Source organism: Ailuropoda melanoleuca, chromosome 4, assembly GCF_002007445.2.
Source record: "Ailuropoda melanoleuca isolate Jingjing chromosome 4, ASM200744v2, whole genome shotgun sequence".
In the NCBI taxonomy this organism is placed as follows: Eukaryota; Metazoa; Chordata; class Mammalia; order Carnivora; family Ursidae; genus Ailuropoda; species Ailuropoda melanoleuca.
Window position 1 is genome coordinate 59,461,806 of NC_048221.1, and position 6,340 is coordinate 59,468,145.

Consider the following 6,340-nt stretch of genomic DNA (forward strand, 5'->3'; position numbering starts at 1 on the left):
AATGTTCCATTGTGTGTATATGCCACATTTTGTTTGTCCATTCGTCCGTACATGGACACTTGGGTTGCTTCTAACTTTTGGCTTTTGTAAGTAATGCTGCTATGAACATGAGTATGCCAATATCTCTTCAAGATCCTGCTTTCAATTCTTTGGAATTGGAATTGCTGGATCACATGGTAATTTTAGGTTTAAGTTTTTGAGAAATTGCCATGCTGTTTTCCAGTAGCTACACCATTTAACATTCCCACCAGAAAGGCACAGGTGTTCCAATTTCTTCACTTCCTTGCCCACACTTGTTATTTTCTGTTTATTACTTTATTTATTAAGTATATGTTCTTAAAATTTTTTACTTTCTAGATAGCCATCCTAATAGGTATGAGACAATATTCTACTGTGGTTTTGATTTTCATTACCCTAATGATTAGTGATGCCGAGCATCTTTTCATGTGCCTATTTGTAATTCATATAACTCTTTTGGAGAAATGTCCATTTAAATCTTCTGCCCATTTTTAGAATCAGGTTTTTTGCTTTAAATGCACAAAATGAGGAAGCCAGGAGAAGTGGGTCATGTTACTCCAGAATAGTTGGCTATTGAGATCGCCATGTGCTGGGCTTAGTGCCCAAATTCATTTTAAATGTTGCATAAAATGAGTGCCAGGACTTTAGAGCTGAAAGGATCCCTACAGGAGATGTAACAGTGCATACTTATTGGAAATTGAATAAAAGAATCTGGCCCAGCCTGTCCAGTGGGTGAGAGGGAGTTAGTGCCACGCAGTGAGGTTTGTTTCCAAGGGGGGCTTCTACTTTCAGAGTAAATCAAGTCCCTTAGAACGGAGACTATGTTTTCAGAAAATGAAAGATGAACTATTTCTGCAAAAAATTTCAAGTGTAAGAAGCAGCTGTGTTAACAATATGTCAAAGAAGGTAGAGTTTGGACGATACTGAAATTACTGTGTGATCAACTTTAAGGTTAGAGAGGAGGGAAGAGAGCTAACATTTCTTACAGGCCTTCTATGTTGGATCTCTTAAAAGCTTTTCTTTTCTCTTTTAATTCATATTACAATTTTACTAGGAAGGGATAATTAACACGCATAAATGTGAGGGAGATAGGAGTCACATAATCAATAACTTGTCTAGGGTTGTAGCCAGTTCTTTCTGCAAATTCCACATTCTTTTTTTTTATAATAATTTTTTATTATGTTATATTAGTCACCATACAGTACATCCCTAGTTTTTGATGTAGTGTTCCATGATTCATTACTTGCGTATAACACCCAGTGCACCATGCAATACGTGCCCTCCTTACTACCCATCACCAGCCTATCCCAATCCCCGACCCCCCTCCCCTCTGAAGCCCTCAGTTTGTTTCCCAGAGTCCACAGTCTCTCATGGTTCATTCCCCCTTCTCTTTACCCCCCCTTCATTCTTCCACATTCTTTTTTTTTTTAAAAATTACCTCTCTCATTTTTTACTGTGAGTGTATATATGTACCAGAAAATTTGGGATAAGCCCAAATATATGAAGAAATATTCATTGCCTAGGAATTATTATTTTGATGTATTTCTATCTGTCTTTTTCAAGTATATGTTGATATATATATATATTAAGGGGAACACACAAATATAATCTATAATATAAACATACCCTAAAGGATGGGGCTCAGAGAGCTTCCCTGTTGATTAACATGTGGAGGTGCTGGGAGGGTGGTGTTGCTGGAGAGAGCATGGAAGCTCTGCACCCCTTCCTACATGCCTTGCCCTATGCATCTCTTCCATTTGGCTGTTCCTTAGTTACATCCTTTTATAACAGTCCAGTAATCTAGTAAGTAAAGTGTTTTCCTAAGTTCTGTGAACCTCTCTAGCAAATTAATCAAATTCAAGGAAGCGGTCATGAGAACCTTCAATGAAACACCTGCTACAACCTGAACTTGTGATTGGCATCTGAAGTCAGGGTTGGGGGGCAGTCTTGTGGTACTGAGTCCTTAACCTGTGGGACCTGATGCTATCTCCAGGTAAAGAGTGTCTGAATTGAGTTAAATTGTAGAACTGCCAGTATCCAGAGAATCTGAGGATTGCTTGGTGTGTGGAACCCCCCCCTCCGCCCCATATCTGGTGACAGAAGTATAAAGTATGTATAAAGTATGCTATTTAAGTAACATAAAAGAGAACACAGGAATAGTTTTTCCTTTACAGGCACAAAGGCACAAAAATTGCCACTTGAGGAACCAGCTGGAAGCTTTGTCATCCCTCCAGGTCAGATCATATAATGTATGGCCTCCTTGGTGAGCTGTCCTCCATAGACAGAGTGGTCCCTTCTCACAGGATCTTGTAGCATTTTGTATGTAGATTTCCTAGTTCTTACTCCACTGCCCTACAATTGCATGTTTTTATGTCCAGACTTCCTAGAGCTCAGGGACCTGGTCCAATCCCCTTTGTAGGCTCAGCATGTAGAGGAAGGTCTGGGTGGGAAGGAGAGATGGTATTATAGAAGAGGGATTTTGGAGATTTTTGCTTCTGGATCCTGAATTTCTAGGCTTTACACTGTTATTTTGGTGTCTGTTGGTTACAAATACCTTTTATTTTTCACTTTCCTTAAAATATTCTCTGGCTTTAGTTAATCACTTCTATCTATATAGCAGTACATGCATTACCACAGTGAAAATAAAAAAAAATAATAAATCGGTAAGTTAAAAATTTCTTTTAAGCCATATTCTTACCTTCAAGCTCTAGCCAAAAATCAGCAGCCCAGAGGCCTGATCAAGGGTCAGTGGGCACATAAAGTGCATTCCAAGGAAGCAGAACAGCGTTCCCTGGGTATGGTGGTTGCAGAGGCTCAAATTACTACCGTGTCTGAGGCATGCAGGGCCTTCAGCAGGTAAAGGCCCTCTAGGGGGCTCTTGACATCAATGTGGCAGGTAGGAGCCATTCCTGTAAGAGTTGGTACTAAACAGGTACCAGCCCTGTGACTTCACCTGAGATGGAAGAAATGTAAACAAGGTCAAATGTGGCTTTGACCTCTCTGCAAATCTATGCTCCCTTGAGTTTATGCAACCTTGAGGGCTGTTTGGACGAACATACTGTTTCTTCCTCTGAGTTTACTGCTCAGCATCTGTTGCATGCCTGTCGGTTACTGAGCTTGGCAGCAGAACCCGGATTTCACACTGTTGCAGCTCCTCTGTCTGGCAGAGATTCTAAAACACCTGGACCTGTGGGAAAAGGGGAACTTGGCTTAAGGAGCAGATGCATTTAGCTCCGAATAGACTCTTGCTCCTTTAGTGTTCTTCCTTTGCTTGGCTTCTTAGCCTGGCTCACTTTCTGCATGTGGGTGATAGTTCCTGTCTCCATCTAATGTTTGAAGATTGAAAACAATGATGTTAATGAAAACACCTTGCCTAGTACACAGTAAGTGCTTTAAAATGCTGGTTCTTCTTGCCTTTCTGCCTAAACTGTATTCAGCCAAACCTAAATGCATAGAGGACAGGACCAAAGTCTAGAGCCTAGCTAAGTGTGTATTTATTCATACTTTGCCTTGTCCTACAGGGGGCGTATTTTCACGGAGGCAGATTATATTCCCTAGTGTATTTGGCTATATGGAAATTGAATCCATCCCTGTGTTAAATAATCTCTGAACAGCTACAGTTCTGCCAACTCCCAACCTTACGACACAGTGCTTTTCTTTCCGGAATTTAAGTATCACCAGGCACCCTAGCCACCCCTCCTGCCAATGTCTTCTTGTCTTCTTTGACTCTGAACCTCATGATGCTTCTTCACTGACACATCTTCTCCTGTTTTCCAGGGGTTCTTTTCTTTCTATAATCTCAACCCATTTTTCTTCATTCTACTCTCTTCTCTTTGACAACCTTACTTACTCCAGTGCTGTTAAATCTTGGAACCTTGGCTGACTCCTAAGTTCTCAGCACTAACTCACAATCTTCCTCTGTGAATTCCCTCATTTCCAGCCACCGGCTAAGGTTCTCCCAATATGAGAGCTGCCCTGCACTGCACACTTCGCCCACTCCATGCTCTCTGCTGGTCATAGCAGCACCATCATCCACACCTTGGATTAAGGATGGGGAAGCCCCCCTCCTTAACAATGTCAGTTATTAATTTAACATATAGTTACAGAATGCAATTGAATAAACCTGTGGTTCTTTCAATCAAAAGATTTGTAGTTAGAAACTTCAAGTGCATGTCTGCTTCCTCCACAGGCATAGCAGATGAAGCATAACATTGCATACCTTTCTAACAGATCTGTTCACCTCTGGCCTCTTTTTGTCTGGTGTCCCATGCACTTAGTATATAAATTAAGTTTTATGAGTTCAAATCAAGTTATCCCCTGGTTGTTCATGGCCCGAAGTCTGAATGCTTTTAACTACCTGATATCAAGATTTATTGTAAGAGCACATTAATTAAGGCAGTGTGGTATTTGTGCAAGAACAAATAGTCCGATGAGTCAGAACAGAGAGTCCACAAACAGACCCTCATAAAGACAGCCATCAGGTTTATGAAGAAGGTGTCACTGCAATGGAGAAGAGGAAAATACGACCTTTCCAATAAATAGTGCTAGAAATTGATATCCAGCTGGAGGAAGCTGAATTCTCACCTCATCATGTATCACACATGAAAAATCAATTCTAGGTGGATTGTAGATCTCAATGTGAGAAGGAAAACAATAAAGCTTTTAGAAGGAAACATGAGAGGACATTTCTATGACCTTTGGAAAAGTCAAGCTTTATTAAATAGACTAAAACAAACATCCACCATAAAGGAAAACAATCACAAAATTGGATTAAAAACACATTAAGAGAGTAAAAAGTCAATCTACAAAGTAGGAGAAGGTATTTGTCAAAAGACTCATTCCCAGCTTATACACAGAACTCCCTCAAATCCATGAGAAAAAGACTAACAACCCAAGAGAAAAATTGGCAAAAGATTTGAATAGATACTTCACAAAAAAGACATGGCCAAGAAATACATGAAAAGATATTAACATCAGTGATTACTGGACAAATAGATCGAATAAATAAATTAACAAATTATAATTTAAAATAAATTAAATAAAAAATTAAACCACAAATGCAAATACCCAGTCACCAGAATGTATAAAAATAAAAAGATAGGATTTATCAAGTTTTCGGGATGAGGAGTAACTAGGGTCCAGGTACAGTTGCCTTTTCTTTTTGCTTTTCTGTATTTTCCAAATTTTCTACTGATTTTATGTTCTTCTGTAATCGGAATATAATGATATTTTTCTCCAGAGCATAGTCTTGTTTTTTAATTTTTTTAATGCTTCTCAGCTTTGCATCTGAAACCAAAGTTACCAGCAGAACTAAGGGATCTGTGTAAATATATATGGTGGATTTGCCCTGGTTCCTCAAAGTGCATGAGGTAATTTCATAGAAATAGGTTGTGGAGGGTAAACTGAAAGGCAGAATTTTTGACTTCTGAAGGAAGAACTTCAGGAACATGTTTTGGGTTGGTGCCTCACAACAGGTAGAGCGTGGATGACTCCCGTGGTGGTGGGTCATTGTCTCTTTCAGTCTAACAGTTTATGGGGTCAGTGACAGGGTCTTGGTCACTGCTGCTGCTTCTCTGGCCTCAGTTCTTCTAGGACTTCCTACTCTGATATACTTCTCTCCAGAAATTGTTATAGTCTTTGGCTGTCCCAAGCACACAGCAGACTTACCTAGGCTGGTATTTTATCTCTGTACACTCCATGATGTGTATGTCAGCCAATGTGAGTAGAGTTGTTTTTTGTCCTGTTTTGTTTTGACATTATAGTTGTAGTTCTTCAAGATGTTTGTGTTCTGGTGAACAAACTTGAACAAACCACCTTAGTTCATTGTTTAGCAGCTTCCTTTCTTTATATTAAAATCTTTTTATGACATTAAGCGATGATGGCATAATAATATAAGACTTACCATATAAATGGCACTGTTCTAAGAATTTCACATTTTTTACTATTTAATTAATTAATTTAAAAAGATTTTTATTTATTTATTTAAGAGAGAGAGAGAGAGAACACAAGAGGGGGGAGGGTCAGAGGGAGAAGCAGACTCCCTGCTGAGCGGGGAGCCGTTGCAGGGCTTGATCCTGAGACTCCAGGATCATGACCTGAGCCTAAGGCAGACTATTTAATTTAGAACTCTAAATTAATGTGGAGTGGCTGCTATTATTGTGTCACAGCACGATGACACTGAAGCACTTGAGGGGTAAATACCTCACTCTGGATCACAGCAGTGTAGCCACAGTTTGAACCCTAGCAGCCTGCATCCCTAGTGCAGGCTTTTAAACACACTACACCATGTTTTAAGTCCATCCTCTATAGCTTAGTTTCCTGG